We start from the raw sequence: 27,515 nt of genomic DNA on the forward strand, positions 1-27,515 counted from the left end.
AAATGTGATGCTATTTTTTTTTTTTTTTTGGATTTTTTTTGAGCTGAGTTCTAAAAGAAGTATGAAGTTGCTGTTTAACTCTTCATTTGGAGAAAGAATCTCATAACTTTGGATAGTACAAAAGGTCTTATCTTAGACCTTTATAGCAAAAGATCAGACCTAATTAACAAATGAATCTGGAGGCAGAAAGCTTGGCAGCTATTTGCAAGTCATAGATACTCAAGCAACACTCGTGCCCTGTAAATTAAGAGACTGTGTCAGGCTTCAATTTAGGACGTAGCAAAATATCAGAATGAGGTTAGATTCACGTAATTTTATAGCTGAAACTTAATTTAGACATTTAATTTCATTTAAACAAGTAGTACTTAAACTTGATTGTTTATAAAACTTGGGGTGAGGTTGTCTTTTGGGAATGCAGATTTGCATTCTTAACTCCAGATATTGATTCCATTGAGGTATCTGCCTTTGTAAATTTATACACATACTCATATACATATACATATACATACGCACTTAAAAAAAATCCCTGCAAATCAAACAGGAACATAGAAGCATGGAGATTACTTGGAAGCTTATTAGAAGAGAATTTCAGGCTTTACCTCAGAGCTGTGAAATCAGAATCTGCATCTTAAGAAAGATCCCAGATGATTCATACACATTTAAGTTTGAGAAATATTCCCTCGATGTTTCAAATGCAGGTGGTCATAAGACTATACTTTGAAAAAATTAGTTAGACCCCCCCAAATTAGTTTCATTGTATGTATGATAAAACTGAGTACAAATTAAAAGGTAGATAATAAAACTGGATGAAGATACTGGAATAAAAATCTTTCCTTAAACACAACACATTTGACATATTATCTATGAAAAATTTTTTTCAAATCTTTTCCTGATAACAGAGTTCAGACTAGAAGATCTAGGTGACTGGACTCCCTGCCCATAATTACCGTAATTATAATTGGTAATTGATAATACATATATCTAATGGGAAACAGCAACCCATTGTATTGTATTTCTTCAAATTTTTTTACATAATTTCCTTACACATAACATTCATATTTTTGGACATTCCCTTTTAGAGTTTAGTATTCTCAAAGGAAATACAACTTTGTCATGAGATTCCTTTATTTGGTCACCAGACTGTTCCCTGAAGTATTTAAAGCCTGCAGGCCTACATATATATATCTCTGAAGCAACTTGATTATGATTTAGGCATTCTGAATTTAGGCACCAATGCTGTCACTGTCATTGCGTGTAAGTGGCCTCTAGTATATACTTGAGAAGGACTGAGTTAATTTTTCCTGAAGAAGTCAGAATCTGTATGCTAACCTTGGTAGCCCACCCTTAGCTAGAGACCTCAGAGTCAGCCTGCTTTGACCCCTCATGCAGCTGGTCCAAAGGAAAGATGCTTCAGTGGCCCTTTCTACAGGATTGCTGTGTAGGATAAAGTTGATTTGCAGCTGGACTGGAAAAGCTCTAACTTTATTTTTAGAGACATCTTTGTATCTGATTTTTACTCTTAGCCAAGAAGAGGGCAGTGGGATATTTGAGGTACTGTTTAGGTTCTGAAACTCCACTGGAGACCCACAAGGCTAACTCCTGCACTAATGATTTGCAAATAGCCTGCTTGGTTTGACTAGTTTGGATGGACTATTTAAAGAGCTACTGAGAGCTTTGTTGGTGAGCTCTCCCCAAAGCAAGACTCCTTGCACAGATCTTGGTGGTTCAGGCCAGTGAGTCAGCATGTTCCTGGGTCCCAGAGATTGAGCCCACAGGGAGGGTGCTGGGGAAAGGCCCTCGGGCCTCTGATGCTTGTTGGCATTCTCTTTCTCTGTTGCACTGACCTTTGCCTTTAAGCGAAAGCCTCATATGAGTATAATCTATGGAGTCTGGTGAGCTCTGTCAAATATCCGAACTTGGGAAAACAATAAAACAACTTCAGACAACAGGGCTGTCACTTACGGCATTGATGAAAGTCCTTTCAGATCTGGCCAAATAAAGGATTCAGTGTGTTCTTCAAAACCAGTAGGTATCAAGTAATCTCTGCTCACTTTTCTCAATAGAGTGCTTGCCCAAACACTGCTTGGGGTGGTGAGAACCTTTAACTTTAACTGGCATACTGAAGCTCTAGATTTCTCCCTTTTTTTGCATGTATCTCAGGGTTATGGGAGACAGCATTAAGACTTAGTAGCATTTTAATCATTTTGGGGAAATTTGTGCCTGTGTTTGAGGGAGAGTAGGGGAAAGAAAAGAAATTCAGTTTCTGACAAGTTAAGTTTAAGATGCCCATGGCACATCCTAACGCTTATATGTAGGTCAGGCACTTAGAAGAGAAAATATACGCATAGCCAATGACTAAGGGATCACTAAGGATGCGTCAAGTGAGGACATAAAAAGACAAAAAGTGGAACTTATATTTTAAAAGCAGTTGAGTCATGGAGTTTGACAAGTTAAGGGAACTCACATTAGCCAGCACGATGTAAGAGCAGGACCAGAAAAGCTAGATGAGCAAAATCCAAAGAAGGATAAAGTTTCAAAGGGGAGGGGGCCACTTAAAAGCAAAGAACCAAGTACAATTCTTTCCTGAATATAGAAAATCAAAAATTCATTGTATCAGATTTAAAAGACTATAAAACAAGTACCATTTAAAATTCTAATGTACTATTATTTTTTAAATGTTCTCTGCAATTAAAATTTTATATATATCTATATCTATATCTATATCTATATATAATGTATGTACATGATATTTTAGGGGTTCAGAACAGGCTTCTTCAAGATGTGACACTTTGGCATGTGGGTTATTATGTGCTAAAGGCAGTGGAGACCCTACAGGCTCAAGAGAAACTACTGTCCCTCCCTTAACTACTTAGGATAATTTAAATTGGGGATTTTTCCCAGAAAAAGGGTTATTACCAGAGATAAATTTTATCTAAGTGGTCCCATCTGTATGGCAGGACAAACATCTAATTACCCAACAACTGCTCTTCTTTTTATCATCCTATGAATCGTCCTCCTGTTTTTGAGAGCTCCAGGTCCCTCTCCCATTCCTTAGCCCAGGATGGCATATATACCTTATTTTACCTCTTTGTCTCTGAACCTCTCCTGTATGTGGGGTCTCTGACCCTATCAAGTATGTGGGATTCATGTACATATGAGAAATGAAATTTGATTTTCACCTGTTAACTGGCTCATGTCAATTTAATTCTTAGACTGGACAGAAGAACCTAGAAGCATAGAGGAAAGTTTTCTTCCGCCTTGACAATATTAAAAATGTGCCCTAATAGAGTGTTTATAACAAATGGCAACATTCCATTGTCAAACCCACCAGTCTCACTTCTCCCATGTCACCATTTTTAAAAAGGTGTTTAGTTGGTATCACCAAGCAATATGCTCCTGTCTCTATTTCTTATATGGATTAATAATAGGCATCATTTATTGATTCTTTGCCATAACAAAGTGGTTTAACTACTTACAGCTCCCTGTATCTTCTCACCCCCTTTCTCATACTATAACTGTGTCACTAGTGCTAATTGTTCCCTTGATCTCCTTTGTAACTTTACATAATCTATTTATACCTTTATTTCTTGTTCAGAGAACTCTAGACAAATTTACCAGATGAAAGCAACAAAATCCCTCCTTCACTCCTACTTTCTAACTTCTGTTATCTCTACTTTTATGATGTAAAGGTGGATTATAATTTTGTACCCGTAATTAAACCTACCAAACCCATAAAGTGTTTACATTACTTTGACCATGTATCATGATGCCAAGTGGAACATTTGATGACATTTCCTTTTGTTTCATGGATTTTTAATGATTTTCATTTCTTGCATAATTAGCTCTTATTTTAGTTTCATTTATTTTTTCCAGCCTTCTTATCCTACCCAATATTTGTTGAGTTTTCTTTAGAGATTTTTCTGTAGGATTTCTCTTTACAAAATCCCTGGTTGGGTTCACTATTCTTAGACCCTATGTTTTTCCTTTGGTTTAGTTATTCATGTTGCTGGAACCAATCCCTAAGTAAACAACTATGAAATATTGAGTGGGATATAGTTTTTTGGAACCATTTCTTCTCTGAAAATGTCTCTGTTAAACTCAAAGTTGATTGATAACCTGACTGCATACAGAACTCTAGGTTGAAGTCTAGTTGGATGCTGAGCCTTTGGATAATTGATGCACTTTGCTGGATATGGTCCCTGTTTCTCATCACTTATTTCATATATTCTTTCCCTGCATTTCCCCCTACGTTTCCCTAGATTTCCCACATTTTCTCTACATTCCCCAATATTTCCTGAAATTCTTAGAACTCATTTTAATTCCAAATATCTTCTCAATTCTTTGAGCTTTTATCTTCATAATTTTATTGCATTCAGTTTAGAAATATATTAATACATGAAGTTAAAAAATAATTTTAAGGCATCCTTTTATTCCTGAAAAATCTGGATGTCTCAAGAGAGGGGAATTGAAAAGTATCCACTGGATTTAGGTTCAGTAAAATTTTTGGTGTCTTTGCACTCAGGGCTTTCATTGGACTGTATGTGTACATCAGGAGTGGGGGAATTCAAAACAGTTTGCAAATGTTTAGAAGTAAGAAGTGAAAATGGAAATAGCAAATGTAACCATCTCTCTGACGCACTCTAGTTAAAAGCAGAGAGCTAAAATGATAGCATGGTAAATGTCAACAATTCAAAAAATCTAAAAAAAAGTTTTAATCACATTTATATTGTTTTTATATTCATGAAATGATACCCTTACCAGAAAACTGAATCACCCCTACTTTAATATCCCCTACTCCTTCATCCTAATCCTCAAGATAATATCAAATCATGTAAATTCTACCTGCTAAAGGTTTCAATAATTTTCCTTTCCCCTGCATCACCATTGTTATCAGTCTAGTCAAAGTAACTTTATTCATCCTCTAAACTAATTCCTAGCTTCCTAACTACATTCTCTGTATCAATTTGCACATGCCTTCTTACAATCCTAATTCATTTTCCATAATCCAGACAGAGAAATCTTTTTTTTAACATCTTTATTGGAGTATAACTGCTTTACAATGGTGTGTTAGTTTCTGCTGTATAACAAAGTGAATCAACTATACATATACATCCATCCCCATATCCCCTCTCTCTTGCGTCTCCCTCCCACCCTCCCTATCCCACCCCTCTAGGTGGTCACAAAGCACCGAGCTGATCTCCCTGTGCTATGTGGCTGCTTCCCACTAGCTATCTATTTTACATATGGTAGTGTGTATATGTCCATGCCACTCTCTCACTTGATGGACCTAGAGACTGTCATACAGAGTGAAGTAAGTCAGAAAGAGAAAAACAAATACCGGATGCTAACACATATATATGGAATCTAAGAAAAAAAAATGGTTCTGAGAAATCTTTTTAAAATGCTAAGCTTATTGTCATTCTTTTCCTTAAGGCCTTTTAATAGCTTCCCATTGTCTTCAGGATCAAGTCCAACTTCCTTGGCCTATGTGGGCCTCTCCTGCTCTATCACGTGCATTTCCCCTTTGTTTGCTATGCCCTGGTATATTAAATGTCTTTCATATTCTTAAACTTACCCTGGTAGCTGTATGCTCATGCTGTTTCCTCAGTCTGAGATGCTTTTGCACCACATAATTTCATGACTAATATCTATTCATCCTTTAACTCTCTCCTCAAATGTACTATGTCAAGGAAGTATTCCCTGACTCCCTAGGCCATGTTAAGTCGCTAGGCATACACTTAGAGACAATGCTGAGTTTACCCCTTAGTTATGCTAAGGGCACCTGCAATTACTTGTTACATGTCTGTCCTTGCCTATCTTGCTCACCACTGACTCTGCTAACATATTTGCACATAGTAAGTTCTCAAGTATTCACTGATTGAAAATCTGGTTTGTTACACACTTTCTGAAAATTCTTCTGATAAAGGAAACAAAAAATGTGATCTTTGCCTTCTTTCAGTAATAATAATGGTATCAAATGGAAGATGCCAGATAGGGAGGTTCTTCCACATGGATTGAAATTGTGGATTTGTATTTTATTATTATTGGTTTGTATTGTTTATGATTCAGAGAAAATTGATTAAATGTGAGATTCTTAACTCTAACTTATTGCAATTAAAGTGGATTAATCTGTTCTTTAAAGAATCTGTGGTTTCTGTCTGAATCTGTATCAGTCTTTATGTCAAACACAGCTATAAGGAGGAGGAAATTATTGACTGTGAAAGAGAAACTGCCTTCCTATAATTCCAAAATGCTTATAACAATTAGGAAATAGCAGAAGTTAATAAAAACATGTGCAAAGTATATGTATTTTGATATTAAGTGATGAAATACTTGGTTGACTGCCAGCACCTCTCATGTTTTTTTTTTTGGAATTTTCCTCTCTATCAGGATTTTGAAATTGTGACAGTTTCTTTAAGTTGGACATTATTCAATAAGCTATTTTTTTGGAGCTATGGAGAGTAACTAAGAAGTATAGGATAGAATCATTGTCTTAAGCTTAATGGCTAATTAATTGATTAGAACATAAGCAGTTATTTAGAAAAGGGAGTGATTTGTTAAGACACTCTCCCTATTAAATAAGTATTCTATTAAAAAATAAAAGGAGTTTTCTTCATCACTGAGACAGCCACGTGTACACCTAAAAGAATAGATAGTCTTCAGGTATCCGGGCATTGTTTTATGTACTGAATATTCCTGGGAGATAGGAATCAGAAGTTATACTTTTCATTTTAAGAACAAATTACATAAAAATGAAAATTAGCAAGTAATTCATAATTACTAATCAAATCAAGTGGACTTCTCAGTTTCTGATTCTAACTCTAGTCTTCAAATCTATAAAACACTGCCGATAAGTAGTTGACTTTTTACTGAAATCTCTCAGGAAACACTGAATTACTGTATAGTAGTGTGTTTTATGATAGCTCAGGACATTGTTTAAAATGTAGCCCATGCCCACGGCAGACTCTTAACCTGTGGGTGTCTATGTGTAACTTAAGATTGTAATGATAACTGTCATTTCATCACTTTTTAAAGTTTTTACGTAGGGAGAGGAGACTCCAAATGATTCCGGAAACAATTAATGGTAAGATTTTGCCACCAAAACTCAGCTTCCTTCCTGCAATGCAGCACAGTCTTTGGAGATTATAGTAAATGCTCCCAGGTAGCCTAAGACAGGAAATCTGAATTCCTACATTTCATTCTAAAGTCAGTTTATTTATGCATTAATATTTAAAAAATGATACAACCTAATAGCCTGTTTATCCAAAACTCTACCAATTTTATGACAGATGGCTAAGAATATACTTTTCTTAATTAATATTAGCATATACAAACACTACATTCCTCAAGACATTTATATGGAATCTCATTAGATAATAAATTTAGCTTTAGTTTAATAAAATGTTTGGAAATAGCAGTACTTCAAATAGTAAACTTATTATGGATAATTATCAGTAGATATTTGTGGCTATATCTATATATCTATATATACACATATGTAATGAGTTTCAAAAACATATGACATCCAAAATAAGTTACTCTGTTCTTTTTAGAATATATTTGATCATAACTATTTTACCAATACGTTCAGAATATTCTACTTTACTCACATAATTTATAATGTTCACTTAATTGTTTTATAAATAGGCAAAAAAGAAAAGTATTACATAGATTATTATACCAAACATAGCCAAAATAAGAGATATTTAAAGTATTTACTTATCATTACGTATACTTTGTATTATGCATTTCCAGCATACATCAAAAAGAAATTTTTAATTGAAAAACAAACAAGAGAAAAACAAAGGTGTACTCACTAAACACCTTTTGTGTTGCTTCTAGAACTTGTTAAACCACAAGGGCTTTTTGCAACCCTTATTTCCTGACCTTAGTACAGGTTTGCTACAAAGATAGATGTTATCATTATCATGAGACCCTTTTTAAAAACTATATACTTATTGTGATTTTCAAAATAATATGGCTGTAATTCTTATTTCTAAAAACGTATTTTTCACTGTCTTATTTTTGTAATAGTTTTATTTTAAAAAATACAAGAATAAAACATCTTTGTAAATGAAAATAGAGGGCAAGGAACAACAAAAAAATGAATTACATGTTTAGTATAAACCATTGCATAATTTAGTCATGCTATTAAAACATTGCTCTACTTATAGGCAATTATTGGGAAAATCATTAAATAGCAAATAGTTTAAAAATCCAGTTGAATTAAAATACATCTCATGCTCAATATAAATACAACTTATAAAAATGGTGCCTGGGGCTTCCCTGGTGGTGCAGTGGTTGAGAATCTGCCTGCTAACGCAGGGGACAGGGGTTCGAGCCCTGGTCTGGGAGGATCCCACATGCCGCGGAGCAACTAGGCCCGTGAGCCACAATTACTGAGCCTGTGCGTCTGGAGCCTGTGCTCCGCAACAAGAGAGGCCGCGATAGTGAGAGGCCCACGCACCACGATGAACAGTGGCCCCCACTTGGCACAAATAGAGAAAGCCCTCACACAGAAACAAAGATCCAACACAGCCATAAATAAATAAATAAATAAATGGTGTCTGAAATGATGTTCTTCTTACAGAATAAAAAATTAATGTAAGTTTTATATTCAAATGATTATACGTTGTAGATTTTAACCATAATTACAAAATAATAATAAAAATAAAATATTTAAAATTTCCTTTCAAAGACCAATAATCAATCACTTTTTTCATTTTTAATGTTTAAGCCAATCATCGTTGGATTTATGACTAAGCTATCTTAATTTTTACAAAGATATTTTTAATATTGCCATTTATTTACATGGTAACTGAAGCTATTTTGATCCTACATTTAAAAATAAATGAATCCCTTTTTATATATATACATTAAAAAGCTAGGTTGTATGCAAGTGAGTTTACCAAGTACTATTTTTTTAAATTAATTTTTATTGGAGTATAGTTGCTTTACAATGTTGTGTTAGTTTCTGCTGTACAGCAAAGTGAATCAGCTAAATGAATACACATATCCCCTCTTTTTCGGATTTCCTTCCAATTTAGGTCACCACAGAGCACTGAGTAGAGTTCCCTGTGCTATACAGTACTATTTCTAAAATATTTACAGCAGATTGAATCATTTTCAAAAACAATGTTATAAACAGCAAAATGTTCAATTCATACTTACTGAGGAAAAAGTTTCTTTTAGCAAAAATGGATTCCTAGTTATTTTGTGAAATTCTTTTAAGCAGCATAGTCATTATCAGATTAAGTCATGTAATAATAAAGGAATCCAAATATACCTAAATTTGACTTCCAACATATTAAATGGAAACAAAATTAAAAGCTAATTGTACATGAAGAAAATTCTATGGTTGCAAAGTTATTTTTTTCTGCAGAAGTTTGAGTGGGATAATTCCATTTTTATCTTCATTCTACTTTGTCTTTTTGGAAAGCTGGGTAATCAAATATGGGTTTCTTTGTAAGACAGTGAATTCTTCAGCTGTCAGGATACGGGGAAAGCTTTTTGTGATAGTGAATATGTATCTATTTGACCTGGAAAACTATCAAAATTACAACCTAACAGGTGATCTTAAAATCCTTACAGAAAATATTACCAGATAAAAATGGTTATTCTTCCATCCAGAATGATCTCTTCCATAATAAACAGACACTTGCTATCTTATTTATGGAATCTAGCACTCACTATCTATTTAGATATTTCACAAAATATATTTGAATATAAAAGCAAGATTTTTTAAAAGTTGGAAATTGTATATCACAGCTCTTCCTTCCTCCCTCCTTCCCTCCCTCCCTTCCTTCTCTCCTTCTCTCTCTCCCCCTCTTTCTTTCTTCCTCTCTTTCTTCTAATAGTTTGATTTAAAAATGGCCAGATTTCAAAAAGTTTTCCAAAAGTCAGAGTAACACTGTTTAAGACTTAACTAAGTAATTGAAAACCATAATAGTAATGAGAGTTCAATGTATTTAGCAATTAGAAGAAAATGCATAACTATAAAGTAAATTAATTGTTCATATAAAACATTTTTAGAAAGTTAATTTTAGCAATTATAGAATAAAGGTCAGGGGGATAGATGACTGCTGGAAATTGAAACAGTCATTATTATCATTATAATAGAGTTAAAATGTGTTCTTGGTTACTTTAGAAATCCTTTAGAGTGTCTTCCTGCTCTGAATGGCTTTGATCCCTATTATTGCAATTTTTCTTGGTGTGTGTGTGTGTGCACTCACACCTGTGTGTCTGTGTGTTTGCAAATAAGAAAGTGATTTTGATCCTTAATTCAATGAGTACAGATTGACATACCATGATCACCTAATCACTCTTTCATTTTTCAATAGGACTATTTAAAACATACTATGCTGTTTTATTTCCCTCCCCCAACAAATACTTTCATTCATAGATAATGACCTTACCTAAAATTTCAAAGAGGAATAGAAGACTTCACACAAGCACATCTATTAACTCATTTAGAAACTCACCTATTTTTTCTCCCTCTTTCCTTCTTGGTCTTGCAACAATGAAAGAAGTGTCTTTTCTCTCATTTGAAACTAATCTTTCAACTGGGTTTGAATATCCTCTCCTCATCCCTCCACAGAACCATTACCCTATCTGCTATACTTTCTATCTTATATCTTCAGTGTTCTCTATACATGTTGGCTCCAGCCAAATAGCTTTTAAATATACTCATTATATTTTAAATAATAAAATATATCATTTTATTAATAATAATAAAAAATAATATATAACCCTTGGATATTACAAACTATTTTCCAGGAACTCAACTCAACAGTTTACTCACATTTACTTGTTTACAACCTTATGAGTTGTTACCATTATGTTTATGTTACAGATGATGAAACTGAGGCACAGATAATTTAAATAATGTGTGTAAAGTCACGCAGCTAATTAGTGTTGAAGCCAGGATTTGAACCCAGGCAATCTGGACCCACAGTTTGTGCTGTTTACTCACTACATGACATTTCTGTCTTCAAAAAATGGCTCTCAGTTGAGCACAAATAATCCTCCGTCTCCCACCCTATTTTTCTCCTTCCTTTTGTCAATCAGTTTCTTGAAAGAGTGGTCTACAGTCATTATCTCATTGTCTTCTTTACATTGAAACTTTAAATATTGAATTATAACTTCCATTCCTTCTATTCCACTAATAATCCCTTACATTTCCATAATTTCCCAATGGTTACCAATAACTAGATATTTTGCAAAGATTTTCTTATTTTTATATGAACAGCACTGAACACTAGTAGCAGACACTAATGATTCCCCATGCAACCCCTCTATCCTTGCAAGCTGGCCAACTCTGATGTCAACTATAATTATGGTGGAGAGTCCATCTAAGGGTTTCTATCTCAGGGCTTTCTGAGAAGGCTAGAAAACTTGCTCAGCTCCAGCTAGAGTTGCATGGGAGTTTGGGGATGGAGAGAGATGTAGGTAACATTCAACTAATGAGGGACTTGAGTCTAATGATTAATGTCACAGTCTCCCAACTTTCGAAAAGACGATCATAAGGAGAACTCTGCATGGTTCTTCAGAGGGTCTCAGTAGGACTAAGTTACACTTGCCCACATTAGAAAACAATTCAATAAAAATACACTTCATTGGTTTTCCTTTTTCTCTAGTCTTACTCTTCCTGTTTCCCCATTTTGCCTCTTGGAATTTCTCCCCAATGAATTACCTACACACAAATCCTTTTCTTAGGCTTTTGTAGGACAACCCAAACTAAGACATTACTGTTGATCCCTTCCTTCTAGAAAAGCATCTTATCCTTTAGCTTCTTCATCTGTATTATTTTCCTGTTTCCTCTCTTCTCACTGACTTCCCTCTACGATCTTATTTGTTGATATGTCTTTCTATGTTGGTGTTTCCAAGAACTGCGTCCAAGGCCTTTTTAAAAAATTTTCACCTCACATATTTCCTTAAGCAATGCTTCCCACTTGCATGACTTCAGTCACTATCAATATATCACCAGTCTCCAAGTCAATGGCTCCAGTAGAGAACTAACTACTGATCTCTAGACTCATACGTCTACCTTTCCCTTAAGCATCTACCTTCAAAACATGGCTCAAAGGCACATCAAATGCAACATACTCAAAATTGAAATCATCTCCCTTCTCTCCCCACACCTCCTCTATGTAACCATCAGCCTAAGCTATAGATCTGGTTTATAGGGCAATCATCTTTCTGTTTCCAACACATTTTACCTTTATCCTCCACAAACTAACCATATTGCCACTGGGGAGTTTATTTTTAATCACTTCCTCTGAGAATTTTCCCCTAATATCTGGCTCAGACTTTAACACGCATTCAAGTAACATGGGGATCTCACTAACTAGAGATGTGCATACGGTATGTATGGAGTTGGGACTGAGATTAGGTATTTCTAATAATGTCGTGGGTGATGCTTATTCTGGTTAACAGAATATCACAGTAGTAAGGATCTAGATTAGACTAGATGGGCCATTTGTGTTCTAATAACACCAAGCCCATACCCTGGCTATTTTCCCACTATCACAATTGCTTATTGGGACTTCCCTGGTGGTCCAGTGGTTAAGACTCCACGTTCCCAATGCAAGGGGCCCAGGTTCGATCCCTGCTCAGGGAACTAGATTCTGCATGCTGCAACTAAGACCTAGTGCAGCCAAATAAATAAATAAATATTAAATAAATAAATAAATAAATAAGTGCTTATTAAATTGTCTGTGTTCTCTACTAGACGGTAAGCAACTTGAGGTGTCTGCTTACCATTGTACATCTAGTCTCTTGTACAGTTACTCATGTACAGTAAGTGTTCAATATTTGATGAATTGATTAGTTATATACATTCAAAAATATCCTTTTTGTAAAATATATTGTTCAGTTTTGATTGGCTACCAGATTTAAAGTATTTTTTAAAGTACTAGCAAAAATGTTATTTTTCTTTGGTAAGGCAAATGTATGTTAAACAGTCAAACTGTTTTTTGTTTTTTCTTTTTTTTTCCAAACTGTTTTACTTCTTTTTTAAATTTTAATGAAAGATTGCAGAGGAAAATCAAATACCTAGTCACTGTGACAAAATGCCTAGTCTTCTGTTTTTTTTTTTCCATTTGAAAAAATGCCTTAGTTGAAGCAGCTGAAAGATCCATAACATAGTTCTTCAACTTTTAATTTAAATGATTTGTCATTTAATTTTAAAAAATTAGATGGTGAAGGACAAAGTGTTTCCTAAAATATAAAGCCTGTTAATCATAAATCTAGAGGTTATATTTCACCCCAAGGTTGAACCTTACAGGCTACCCATGATTGCAGCTCTTATACTAATAATTTGGACTAAAGTGATTAAAATGGTATAAATTTAAAATATATTAGGTGTATTGATTGTTGTCACATTATGTCCTGTGTGTGTATGTGTATGTGTGTGTGTGTGATTCTTCAATGGAAAAATGCAAGTTTAGTTACGTTGGGCCTCCATGGAAGATCTAGTCACCCTGCAATGAAGAGTTGAACATTTCTTTTAGTAGTGTATTTCCAGTATCCTGGTTCCACCACCCTCAACCAATTTTTTAAGCTTTTACAGATGGGTAATAAATTATTTACAAAAGCCCTATATAAGTGCATTAAAAAGATTAATAGTTTGAAACTAAGGATGTTGTTTAAATATCACCGATATTTTTCTTCATTATTTCTGGTCAAAATATTTCTTAGCATTAGTAATAGCTTGATTTACATTGAAAGTCTCTCTAGTTTGTTTTTAATACAAGTGTTTCCATTTCACTGTACATAGTTTCCAAATTTAAAGCAACTGAATATCTAAGGAAACACAACAACTACTAAGAGTAAATATCATCTGAGAATAACTAAAAGAAGACAATGAATTAATGACCCACCAAGAAATTACCATGGAGAAGCAACATAGTTGGTAAAGGAAGGAGCTTTTACAATGCTTAAAATGTACACTCCTTTGGATTAATTTGTTTTTCAAAAGTGAACAATTCTGGCAAAGATAACATTCCTCCTGTACAAATTAAAAGCATAATATTCTTTTCTTTTTTTTTTATGGGTATCTTTTTTTTTTTAACATCTTTATTGGAGTATGATTGTTTTACAATGGTGTGTTAGTTTCTGCTTTATAACAAAGTGAATCAGCTATACATATACATATATCCCCATATCTCCTCTCTCTTGCGTCTTCCTCCCACCCTCCCTATCCCACCCCTCTAGGTGGTCACAAAGCACCGAGCTGATCTCCCTGTGCTATGCGGCTGCTTCCCACTAGCTATCTATTTTACATTTGGTAGTGTATATATGTCCATGCCACTCTCTCACTTCATCCCAGCTTACCCTTTCCCCTCCCCGTGTCCTCAAGTCCATTCTCTACGTCTGCATCTTTATTCCTCTCCTGCCCCTAGGTTCTTCAGAACCTTTTTTTTTTTTTAGATTCCATATATATGTGTTAGCATATGGATTAAAGACCTAAATGTAAGACCAGACACTATAAAATTCTTAGAGGAAAACATAGGCAGAACACTCTATGACATAAATCACAACAAGATCCTTTTTGACCCACCTCCTAGAAAAATGGAAATAAAAACAAAAATAAACAAATGGGACCTAATGAAACTTAAAAGCTTTTGCTCAGCAAAGGAAAACATAAACAAGATGAAAAGACAACCCTCAGAATGGGAGAAAATATTTGCAAATGAAGCAACTGACCAAGGATTAATCTCCAAAATGTACAAGCAGCTCATGCAGCTCAATATCAAAAAAACAAACAACCTAATCCAAAAATGGGCGGAAGACCTAAATAGACATTTCTCCAAAGAAGAGATACCAGATTGCCAACAAACACATGAAAGGATGCTCAACATCACTAATCATTAGAGAAATGCAAATCAAAACTACAATGAGGTATCACCTCACACCAGTCAGAATGGCCATCATGAAAAAATCTACAAACAATAAATGCTGGAGAGGATGTGGAGAAAAGGGAACCCTCTTGCACTGTTGGAGGAATGTAAATTGATACAGCCACTATGGAGAACAGTATAGAGGTTCCTTAAAAAACTAAAAATAGAACTACCATAAGACCCAGCAATCCCACTACTGGGCATATGCCCTGAAAAAAACCATAATTCAAAAAGAGTCATGTACCACAATGTTCATTGCAGCACTATTTACAATAGCCAGGACATGGAAGCAACCTAGGTGTCCATTGACAGATGAATGGATAAAGAAGATGTGGCACATATATACAATGGACTATTACTCAGCCATAAAAAGAAACAAAACTGAGTTATTTGCAGTGAGGTGGATGGACCTAGAGTCTGTCATACAGAATGAAGTAAGTCAAAAAGAGAAAAACATAATATTCTTTAAGTACATAATATAAAACAAGATTGAAATGGATGTTACAGTACTTATCAAGTCTGACATGATGTCGTATTAAGAAGCAATGAAGCAGCACACACATAAATAAGCACAACCCATCAAAATCCATGTTTCAGACCTGAGTATTGATCAGTTGTCAGTTTTACCATGGAACAATTTAAATATCTCTTTTAATCCAATGGAGAAGTTACATTATATAATTACTATCGTAATTTTTTGCTAAATACCTATCAGAGAGTAAGGAGATGTTATTAGAAAAAAAGTGCTAAGTATAGCACTGCAGAATGAGAAAAAGCATAGAGGTCTTGTTTCAGCAAGGCTCAGCCTTTAACCAAAGGTGCGTATTGGTGACTGATATTAAAAGAAAATACACACACATATGTATGTGTGTATTCTGCATATATATATATATCAACATGCAGAAATATGGATTTATGAATATAAGTTTATATATGTAATTCACATTGAACAACAGTAGTTTAAACTGGCCATGATTTAATAATATCTATTGACACTGCTTTGAGTCTGATAGCAAACCAACATAATGCATAATAATATCAAGGGAAAGGAAACACTTTCAGAAAACCAGTCATGGAATTTATAAAAGAAAAGTTTCCAAACTTTATTAACTCTAACATTATGAAACTAATACTCTTTGGCTGATATAAAATTTGACTAGCTTTCCAGCACCAAGCCAACATCATAAGTTCCAAATTGTTTCCTGAAGTGGTGAGAGATGACAAAGACTTCCAATCTAACTAGCATAAATTCACAAGTGCCCTATTAAAGTGAGAACTACTTAGCAGGACACTACAAAATATGCTTGCCAGGGAAACATCCTAGTTGAAGATGAAAGCAGCTGATTATTAAAATATTGGACCTACCACAAGGCCAGTGGCGTCAGATACAATATGAAGATGAGTCAAGACACATGTGTTAACAGGCTTGCTATTGGCCAAGCAAAGTGAAGAAGTAGATCCAATAAATGGACCTATGGGTCATCAGATAACCATAGTCAAAGACAGGTGAGCAGAGCCAGCAAAGTGAAGCAGTTTCCAATCCAGTTCCACTCAATCATAAAGGGATCAGGGGTTTGCATTGTTCCTAATAATCAATAAGATTTTTTGGTAATTTATTCTGATAGAAGTAGATTCTGTTTCATTTGGTAAGTATTCCTGGCCTCAAATGGTAATTACTCAAAATCATCTGAAACTTCAAGATGATGAGACTAGTTTGATCTTTTTCTTTTTTCTTTACTTCTCAGTGCTGAATGATCTTAAGGAGGTATATTCATTCAATCAGTAGTCATTGCTAATGAGTATCTTTTTAGCCAGGCATTTTCCTGTAGTTTAGCTGGGCAGCTAGAGTGGGTTATAGACATTTTAAATAGAAATGACAGATGATAGAGGAATTTGGAAATTATTCTAGGGTCCCCCTTCTCGTTTTGTCAACATTCATTGACAGAGAAATTGTCTTTTTTCTAGTTTCCTGGCTTTAAGTTATATATATAATTTATACAGAGTGAACTCCTCAATGTATACCTGCAGACTAGATTTCTTTCAATCCAGATTTATATGTCCAATCGCCTAATTGTCATCTCTACTTGGATGTGTAATAAGGATCTCACATTTAACACATCCAAAGCTTAAAATCTCCCCCAAAATCTCACTTTACTATATATACACCTCGTCTCTGCCTGTTAGATAATGATGACTTCCTACTGGTAGCTGGGACCAAAAACACTGCAGTTGGCTTTGCCATATTTTTTTCTCTAATACACCACTTCTGTAGGCAAATCTTATTTGATGCACATTATTTTTCTTTACAGATTTACAGAAGTATAATTTACATACAATAAAATTCACACTTTGAGTGTACATTTCCATGAGCAATCACTGCCATATCCACATTTTAGAACACTTCCATCACTCCTAAAAGTTCCCTCATTCTCCCTTGTGGTTATCCTACACTCCCACCCTTGGTCCTAGAAAACTACTGATCTGTTCTCTGTCATTTATTTTGCTTTTTCTATAATTTTATACATAAATGGAATAATAACATGCAATCTTTTGCATCTGGCACTTTTTCACTTAGTAAGATGTTTCTGAAATACATTTCTGTTGTTGAAGATATCAATAAATATTTTTTAAATTGCTGAGTAATATTCCTGGATCTGCTTTTTTAATATATTCACCTATTCATCCCTACTCCTACAAACTCAGTCCAAGTCATCATTATCTTATGTAGTTGACTTCAATAGTCTTCTAACTGGTCTCTGCTTTAACTTTTGACTGTGATTTATTCTTAAGCCAGTAACTAGTACTGTCCTTCTAAAAGGTAAGTCTGACCATGCTTAAAACCTGGTTTGTTTTAAAACACTGAAACATATTTAAAGTCTGGTCTTTGTTTAAAACCCTCCAAGTACTCCAGTCTTAGAGTGAAAGCTGAAATCTTTCAGTGATCTACAAGTCCATATGTGACCTGGCCTCCTGCTGCTTCTCCTAGTACCATTTTCCTTACTCCCTGAACCAATCTGATGGTACCTTAAACCTGGAAATACAGGAGAGAGTACAAGAGTATCAGAGAAGACGTGGAATTATATATCATATATTCCTGAATCATTGGTCTTCTTTAGTGGTGAGAAATTTAAAGCCTTGTAATACTAAAATAAGATAAATTGTAGAATATACTGTAAAATCTGAATTTTTAAATAAATTTTCATATTGAGACAAGTGGCTTTAGTTTATACTCCAAACATTTTAGTGTATGTGTTTAAATTTCTCTGTACTTTAATTGTACTTGGTAAAGAAGTGTGAAAATCGACTTAATTGATCATTCTGGATCATGAGCATGACAAAATTTAATTATAGCTCAAGTTGAGCTACGGCTGATGTAGGAGAACCTCCAGGAGTGGATAATTTTAGCTCTGAATTTTGTTAAATCAAGTTTTCAAGTTAGTAACAACAACAGTGACAGCAACACAATATACTATGCTAGAGGATTCAGTGTTTGACTAGAATTTTACTTTCATTGGGTGGAATTCAAACAGCATCAGCTAATTTTTACTTGAGAAAAATAAAAATGGTATGAGATTCATCTTTCCTTTAAAAATATAACACTGTATTCATGTGGGTCTATTTCACTGCTAATGGAGTATGTTAAAATACCACAATGTGAAAAACAGAACTATTCACACATTTATTTAATAACAAATATATTTTCCTAATATTATCAAATTAAAAAAAAAGCAGAATGGAATAAGACCCCTGAAAATGAAAATAAACTTGGAATCAGCAAACTACCATAAAATAAAGTGTTAGCTATAACACATGACTCATTTGGACTCCCAATTTTCCCAATTTAAAAATAATATTCCAAAAAATAAAAATAAAATAAAATAATATTCCAGCACTTTAATATTTTTCTATAGTAAAGCAGATATTTTTAGTGCTTCAGAAAACACTGAGCACATCTCCAATAGCATATTATAGTTCTGATTAGGAAAACTGTTGAAATATAAATTGTTTCACATCTTTTCTGCACTTTAGCATCAAGTCTTTGAAGAAGGAAGAGGAAACTGGAGGTTATAAATAAATGAGAATATAAATCAAATGCTTAAATATTAGAACCTCATAGATTTTTCCTGGTATTTGAAGGTGTTAATGATTATAAATTGTTCTTTTCCTAAAGCAGACTAATATTTACTATTTATTAAATTTATACACCTCATTGTTCTTTTCCAAATACTTGCTCTACAACTCTGTCAGCCCACAGAATATTGTTAGTGACAGAGCAAAGACTCGAAAAATTTTCTCTTGACTGCGGAATGGTGCTCTTAGCTAAATACAAAACACATAAAGATGCAAAAGATAAATATTGTTTCATAGTACGAAATATTGTTTCATAGTACGAAATATTGTTTCATATAGTACGAAAAAAATAAAAAGACAGTAGAATGATGACTAAGCCAAGTGGTCCATTTAATAACTTAGATTCTCCATTTTATTCTTTTTACTGACTTTCCACAAATGTGTATATCTGTTGAGTAGTTCTGTGGTTGTTTGATTTTTCACTTAAGTAAATAATGAAGAGGGGAAGACTATCTCAAGGCTAGAAAAGAAAAGGCTACAGAAGTCAGAGAATCTACTGAGTCAGCAGACATGTGGACAATAAGATTTATTAGAAAGCAATCTACGGTTTTAAAATTTACTGGGTGATGATAATAACAGTGATAACATCTCTATGATGATTTACAGTTTACAAAGAACATTTGTTCTTCCCAGCTACCACATGAGGTAGGTGGGCAGACATGGTTATGTTTAGATCTTCATGAAAATATTGAGACAGGAGGGAAAAAACATGCCTAAGGCCATACAATAATTTCATTGAAGAGCTGAAACCCTGAACCATGTCCTTCAGACACAGAACATGTGTCCATGTTTTCTGTGGATTATGTGTTCCATAATGTTAATGAAGCCAGTGAAGATATGTTGCAGCTTCCTGACATCATTATTTCTAAAAGGAAGATGTGGCACATATATAAAATGGAATATTACTCAGCCATAAAAAGAAATGAAATGGAGGTATTTGTAGTGAGGTGGTTGGAGTTAGAGTCTGTCATACAGAGTGAAGTAAGTCAGAAAGAGAAAAATAAATACAGTATGCTAACACATACATATGGAATCTAAGGGGGAAAAAAAAGGTCATGAAGAACCTAGTGGCAAGATGGGAATAAAGACACAGACCTACTAGAGAATGGACTTGAGAATATGGGGAGGGGGAGGGGTAAGATGTGACAGGGTGAGAGAGTGGCATGGACATATATACACTACCAAATGTAAAATAGATAGCTAGTGGGAAGCAGCTGCATAGCACAGGGAGATCAGCTCGGTGCTTTGTGAACACCTAGAGGGGTGGGATAGGGAGGGTGGGAGGGAGGGAGATGCAAGAGAGAAGAGATATGGGAACATATGTATATGTATAACTGATTCACTTTGTTATAAAGCAGAAACTAACACACCATTGTAAAGCAATTATACTCCAATAAAGATGTTTAAAAAATAAAAAAAAATAAAAAAAAAAAAGGCTTCAGTTGATTCAAATGTTCAGCCCAGGTTGAGAGCTACTGATCTAAAACAAGAAGAAAGTAATCAGGAATTTGTAATGTGAGAAAAAAATATGCATACTAGGACTTGTTGAGAAAAGCGGGCATGCTTTCCTGGAAAAGAAAATATTTGAAAGAAAGGGTTTGATTTAGTCTTGTGCTCTGCTGTCCCTGGCAGAACTAGGGCCTGTGGCTAGAAGCTAGAGAGAAAGAGAGAGAGATGCCAAATTAATAGATGGCTTGATGTTCATAAAATTAAAATATTTCAAAATAAATGTGTGCCTTGTGAAGATGTAACCTCCCTGTCAAGGAAAGTGCTCAAGCAAAGATGAACAATTATAGATCAAGGAAAATGGCAGAAACCAGGAATGAATAAATTGAAACACATAAGAGATCACTCAAAGACTCTTAAGATTTCAGGATACTTATCCACATTCTCATTTATCTTGAACCTAATTTCCATTCTTCAGTTCAGATTAGTTGAGACTTTGTGCATTGGTTAATTTGTTAAAAACAAATGTGTTCAAATTAAAAATGGCTTCTGAACTTGGTCTTGTAAAATTTAAGGAAAAAATGTGTTCCCATGGACTAAAGAGAATGCCTTATGTCCAACTTAATTAGTAACAATTTCCTGCACTGGCACAAACAAGGACACTATGAAATATGGCCAAAGAAGTTCAAATATAAAAGGGCACAAAATTAAGGTACTTATATAAACATACTAAAATTTTAACTACAAAGGAACATGAAGATATTTCTCTATTGCCCCCCAAAATCTCAAATTTAAAGGTCTCTGCACAAACAACATTAGAATTCTGCAATTCTAAATCTTTCTCAAACCCTTTACTTCATGATCAGAGTAAATACAGCACACTGAACATAATTTAAATTGTTCTTGATGAATCTTCGTAATCATTATGAATAAATAACACTTCCTATACTATACATAGTACAGTAGTTACTGCCAGGATTTTTCCATATTTCTGGATTGCTTTTTCCCTGGGCTTCTGCTTCATTTCTCATTTCAGACGCTCATTATGTGGTACTGTTGGCTTTCCACTAAATTGTCCTTGCCTACTGCTGTTGGTGTTTTTCTAGCTCCTTTCTCTGTGATCTAATATATTTTAAATGATAACTTGCTAAATAGTTAGGGGTCTGTTTTGCACACGATCACCTGCAACCTGACCTTTAAGGCCTTACTTGTCAGACTGCCTGCTCAAACTAAACTAGAAACAAAGGCTTTTGGTAAAACCAGCTAAAAAGGTGTTAAGTATCTGAGAAGGCAAGAAATGCAAAGACTTCTTTTTAAAAAAAAAAAAAATTATTTCTTTATTTGAAGTATAGTTGATTTACAATATCATGTTAGTTTCAGGTGTACAGCACTGTGATTCAGTTATGCAAACACTTTTTATACCTATATGTTGACACCTATTTCCCTAAGACTCAGTAGTGTTTTAGCTTAATTATTTTTTGGCTTTGTGAATGACCTACTTAAGATAGTTGGAAGTCAGGTAGCTGTGTGATTGGGTGTTACTATAAATGTGTAATGCCATAACAAACTAGGTTGCAGCTACAAACCCAAAACTAGTGGAAGAAAACCTCCCAAGAACACTATATAGAAATATAGTATTCAATATTAAAAATAATTGTTAGCATAAGCCCTGAAAGTCATTTACATAGAATAAATATGTCATATGATTTTAAGAAAGAGGATTTCCTTACCCTATATCCCCAACCAGTACAATACGTTAATGAATTATGTTTATAAGGGTGACCCAACAGGCAATTAAAGTGCCTTTTGGATCATCCAAGGGAAATTAACATATATTTAATCTAAAGGGAGACACTCAGGTCTCAGGGCACCACAGAGATAATAGTTTTCAACCCTCTCATTTCACAGATGAAGAAAAGAGGCCTAGAATGGCAAATTCATTTATACAAGTTTCACAACTAGTCAGTAAATGTCAGGAATAAAACCAGGTTTCTGAATTCTTAATGTAGTGCCGTTTCGTTATCTCCATGGCCACCATACTATTCAGAATGTTTTATTATTCTTTGGTGCTTTGAAAAAGATTAATTCTTGGGTTAAATTTTTAAAGTTCTAGCTATGGTTTGAATATTTGTGTCCCCTTAGAATTCATGTTGAAACCTAACCCCACAAGGTGATTAGGAGGTGGGGCCTTTGGGAGGATGGAGTCCTTATGAATGAATGGGATTAATGCCCTTGTATGGCCCAAGAAAGCTCCATTGCCCCTTTCGCCATGTGAGATTACAGCTAAGGTACCATCTATGAACCAGAAAGCAGACCACATAAAACATTAAACCTGCCTGTGCCTTGATCTTGAACTTCCCAACTTCGAGAGCAATGAGGAGTAAACTTCTATTTCTTATAAGCCACCCCATTATGGTATTTTTTTTAATAACTGCCCAAACAGACTAAGATAACCCTGTTAACTACAATAATTAATAAACTAGAACACCAACTTCATTAACAACACCAGATAAAGAGACATTTAGAAAATGTTCCTTGAAGTAGAGAATTGTTCCCTCTTGGTGCAACAGCTTGTGTTTCCTCCTGAGCTTGAAGGTGAGGCTGGAGCCAGGTAACATCAGAACATGTTCTCCAGCCCTCACTGTGAGCGTAATTACTCTTCTCTCCATGTGGAGCTCTATAAGTAACTGGTGTCTGTCCATCCATCCATCCATCCATTCATTGATTAATGTTACAATGTTGGATCACTAGCATTTTTTTTCTATTATGTACACTTTTCTATGATATGCTCCTCTTAATCTGCACATTACTTAGGAAAATATTTACTAACACAGTCTCTAAACTGTGTATCTGAGACATACACCTTTTTTCTGAAAGTAAAACATTATAATGATTTTATTTTTGTGTGTTTGAAGCCACCTACAACATATTTTTATTTTATTATCTGAATATTCTCCAAATACAAGTTAATAATTTATTGAACCAATTTAGAAATGTTACTAGCTAATAGATTCTGGGTTAATACTTTAAAGTTATTTTTTAAGAATAAAATCTTTATTATACCAGCAAAATGTGTATCTCTTTCCTTCATATTTTTGTTGTTAAATTGTAAGTTAAAAATAATTCATCCCTATGAAATAAGAGGGAAAGATTTCAACAATAAGAATGATAATAGGCAATAATTGGTTTCAGTCTTTAAGCAAGTCTCATTTGAAAAGGAATAGATCAATCTTGACTAGAGTTAAGATAGAAAAGAGACTTTAAATTGATAATCTCAGTGGCCAAAGGCAAATTATGTAGATATCTGATTAATTTTTATTCATTTTATTTGAGAAATAGACTAAGCTGTAACTGTGCACCAATGCCATATTTATTTGGTGCTCCAGGAATTAAACAGAATTTAAAATCACTCTTTCTGGAACGTTCAATACAGTAAAAAAATACTGTGATGGCATAAATAGACTGAGAGGAAAGAAGCCCTAACTCTAGTTAAATTTGAAACACTAATATTTTATGTATAATTTTGATTAATTATTTGAAATCAAGTTAAATTTAGAGATGTTTCTTAACTATGGCTTCTATATCTCAAGTGAACTCATTCTTTAACATAAGATGACAAATTGCCAACAAATAACAGTCCAAAATAGATAAAAATGAGATTTTGTTTCATACTTATAATTTCAAACAACCTATGAGACAATAGTCAAAGATGGATTAATCGAAATAGCCTTACATTTTGGTTAGAAATGAAAGGGAATCTCCTGGATAAAGTCTAAAATTATATTATAACAAAAATAAATAGACTTTTATCTTTATAATTAATCCAAAGTAACAAGGTATTTCTTGGTTGCCATGAATATCTTATAAAAAGTCCCTATATTTTTACTTGCCTTCTCAAGGAAATAAAATAAATAAAAAAATCATGATTACCATAAATCTATATAAGATCTATGAAGAAAGCTTAGACCAACAAATATTGCCCTGCAAAGCATAACAAGGATCTTGGGTAGCACCTTAAGGCACTATAAAACACAATCTTAGGTTCCATTTTTTTATTGACATATCTACTAATTTATTCAACTACTACTTGATAGTAAGCAGAAGTATAACTGTATCTAAAAGTTAATAGTAAAAACAAAAAGGAAGGATGGGAGTTATTGTTTAATGGGTATAGAGCTTCTGTTTGGGATGATTAAAACGTCCTGGAAATGTATAGTGGTGATGGTTGCATACCACGATTAATAAAAAAAGGAGTGAGGTAGATTTACAAAGGACTCCTACAACCCAACAGTAAATAAAACAAAACACCCCCCCCACCCCCGCCACACACACACACAAACCAAACAAAAAACCTAATAACTCACTTAAAAAATGGGCTAAGGGCTTGAATAGACAATTCTCCAAAGAAGAAATACAAATGGCCAAGAGGTATATGAGAAAATGTTTGAAGTCACTAATCACCAGGGAAATGCAAATCAAAATCTCAAGGAGATATCACCTCACACCTGTTAGGATGGCTATTATCAAAAACAAACAAACAAAACAAAACAAAAACCAAAAGAGTGGATAAATTAGAACACTTGCATCCTGTTGGTGTTAATTCGAAATGGTGCAGCCCCTATGGAAAACAATATGGAAGTTCTTCAAAAATTTAAAAGTAAAACTACCATATGATCCAGCAATCCCACTTCTGGGTATTTATCTGAAAGGACTGAAATCAAGATTTGGAAGAGATATTAGCTCTTCTATATTATTGTATCGCTATTCACAATAGCCAAGAGATGGACACAGCATGAATGTCTCTCAACAGATGGATGGATATAAAAATGTGGTATATACATACAATGGAATACTATTCAGCCTAAAAAAGAAGGAAATTCTGCAATATTCTAGAACATGGATGAATCTTTAAGACATAATGCTAAGTTAAACAAGCTAGTCACAGAAAGACAAAAACTCCATGATTCCAGTTTTATGAAGCATATAAAATAATCAAATTCACAGAATCAGAGAAAAGAAAGGTGGTTTCCAGGGGCTGAAGGGAGGAGGAAAAGGGAAGTTACTAATCAATAGGCATAAAGTTTCAGTTAAACTAGATGAATAAGCTCTAGAGATCTGCTGTACAACATTGTATCTATAGTCAACAATATTTTGTATACTTAAACATTTGTGAAGAGGGTAGATCTCATGTTAAGTGTTATGACAATGGAATAAAAAATTTTAAGTCTGGCTTCTTTTACTCAGCATAATGTCTCTGAGATTCACACATGTCATTGCATGAATCAATAGTCTATCTCTTTTTATTGCTGACTATTACCCTGTAAATTTAAAAAATCAAAAAGTAAAGTATTAAAAAAAGAAAAAATAAAATAAAAAAATTTAAAAAGGACATATATGGAAATATATATAGATATATTATCAAGTGAAAAAGCAAGAACTCAAACAAGTTGAGGTGTATGAATTCATTATTTTCTGCACATATTATGGACATCTAGGGCATGCTAAGAAGACATTCTGGAAGAAATTAAGTTACATTGGGGGTGATGTTATGAAGACATTAATGTTCTAAATTGCTGAGTCCTGGATTATTAAATGTTTATAACACGTGAATAGAAAAATATGGTTAAAATGGTCAACTTTATGTCATGTACATTTTACCACACACACAAAAGGAAAAACTAAAGAGTGTAATATTTCATGGCTCTAAAACCTGGTAAGACACTTATGAGTTCCTTGTACTTTGTGTGGCCTTGCAAGACCTGTACCTCCTTTTATATACTACAGATATATTAATATTATATTTTGGAGTCAGATGATTGTAAGGAAATCTTTTTGTTATTTACAACACAGGAAAATTTATGGGACTAAGAGATTAAGACATCCTGTTGCTTGTTCAAATTGAGGTTAATTTCCTTACTCTTCGTAAAACTAGAAACTATTAAATGTTATTTCTTTTCTAGAGAAAATGGCACAGTCAAGATAAGTGCGCTGTGAGCACAGTAATTATTAGCAGCTATCTTCAGCTACACTGAATCATACAGTGTTTCCTTTAGGAAAGGGTTGTTATGATGTTGCAAAGCTCTTTTCAAGGGAACAAAGTTAGATTCCTTACACAATTTTTTAAAATTAGTTTATATAAGAATCTTGGGGCTTCCCTGGTGGCGCAGTGGTTGAGAATCTGCCTGCTAACGCAGGGGACAGGGGTTCGAGCCCTGGTCTGGGAAGATCCCACATGCCTCAGAGCAGCTAGGCCCGTGAGCCACAAGTACTGAGCATGCGCGTCTGGAGCCTGTGCTCCGCAACAAGAGAGGCCGCGACAGTGAGAGGCCCGCGCACCGCGACGAAGAGTGGCCCCCACTCGCCGCAACTAGAGAAAGCCCTCGCACAGAAACGAAGACCCGACACAGCCATAAATAAATAAATAAATAATTTTTAAAAAAGTTTATATAAGAATCTTAACAAGTGTAGGATTATCAGATGCAAAAAATAAGATAGCTTATTAATAAGGTACATTCCTCATAAAACTTGATACCTTTGAAGATAATTTAATATTTTTTTCTGAAAAATCTTAAGAGAAAATTTTAGAACTCACAGAAATCTAATCTATAATGTAAGAATTTCAGATAAATTTCTATAGAAACAATAGATCAGAGGGTGACCTTTCTATCACTGTGGAAATGTCAGGGCCAACATTATCACTCAAAAATTCTAGTAATTTGTTACAGATTACTATGCCGTGATACCTTTTGTATGTCTAATGCCACTATGTCTTCTTTTGAATTATTGTAAAATTTTGGACTAATTTTCCTGGAAAAACAAACCATTATTATTTCAAAACATGAGTACATAATTTCAAAATCTACAACTAAGTTTCAAATTCCATGAAGAAATTTAAAAAAAAAACTATTAATTTTCACTCATTTAAAATAATGGATTATTTCCAGCTAATGTCAAAATACTTAATATTTTAGCAACACTTTAATAGTAAAATATAAAATAATAAAATATTAACTACAGTAATATTTCCATAGACTTAGC

The 27,515-nt window shown here is 34.0% G+C and overlaps 1 protein-coding gene across 1 annotated transcript in view; it reads right to left on the reverse strand.

The window, feature by feature from the left end:
• The window catches only part of HCN1 (hyperpolarization activated cyclic nucleotide gated potassium channel 1), a 367,795-nt gene that overhangs the window by 70,564 nt on the left and 269,716 nt on the right, over positions 1-27,515 (reverse strand). The gene's annotated exons all lie outside the window — the stretch shown is intronic.

This window comes from Balaenoptera ricei, chromosome 3, assembly GCF_028023285.1.
Source record: "Balaenoptera ricei isolate mBalRic1 chromosome 3, mBalRic1.hap2, whole genome shotgun sequence".
Lineage (NCBI taxonomy): Eukaryota > Metazoa > Chordata > Mammalia > Artiodactyla > Balaenopteridae > Balaenoptera > Balaenoptera ricei.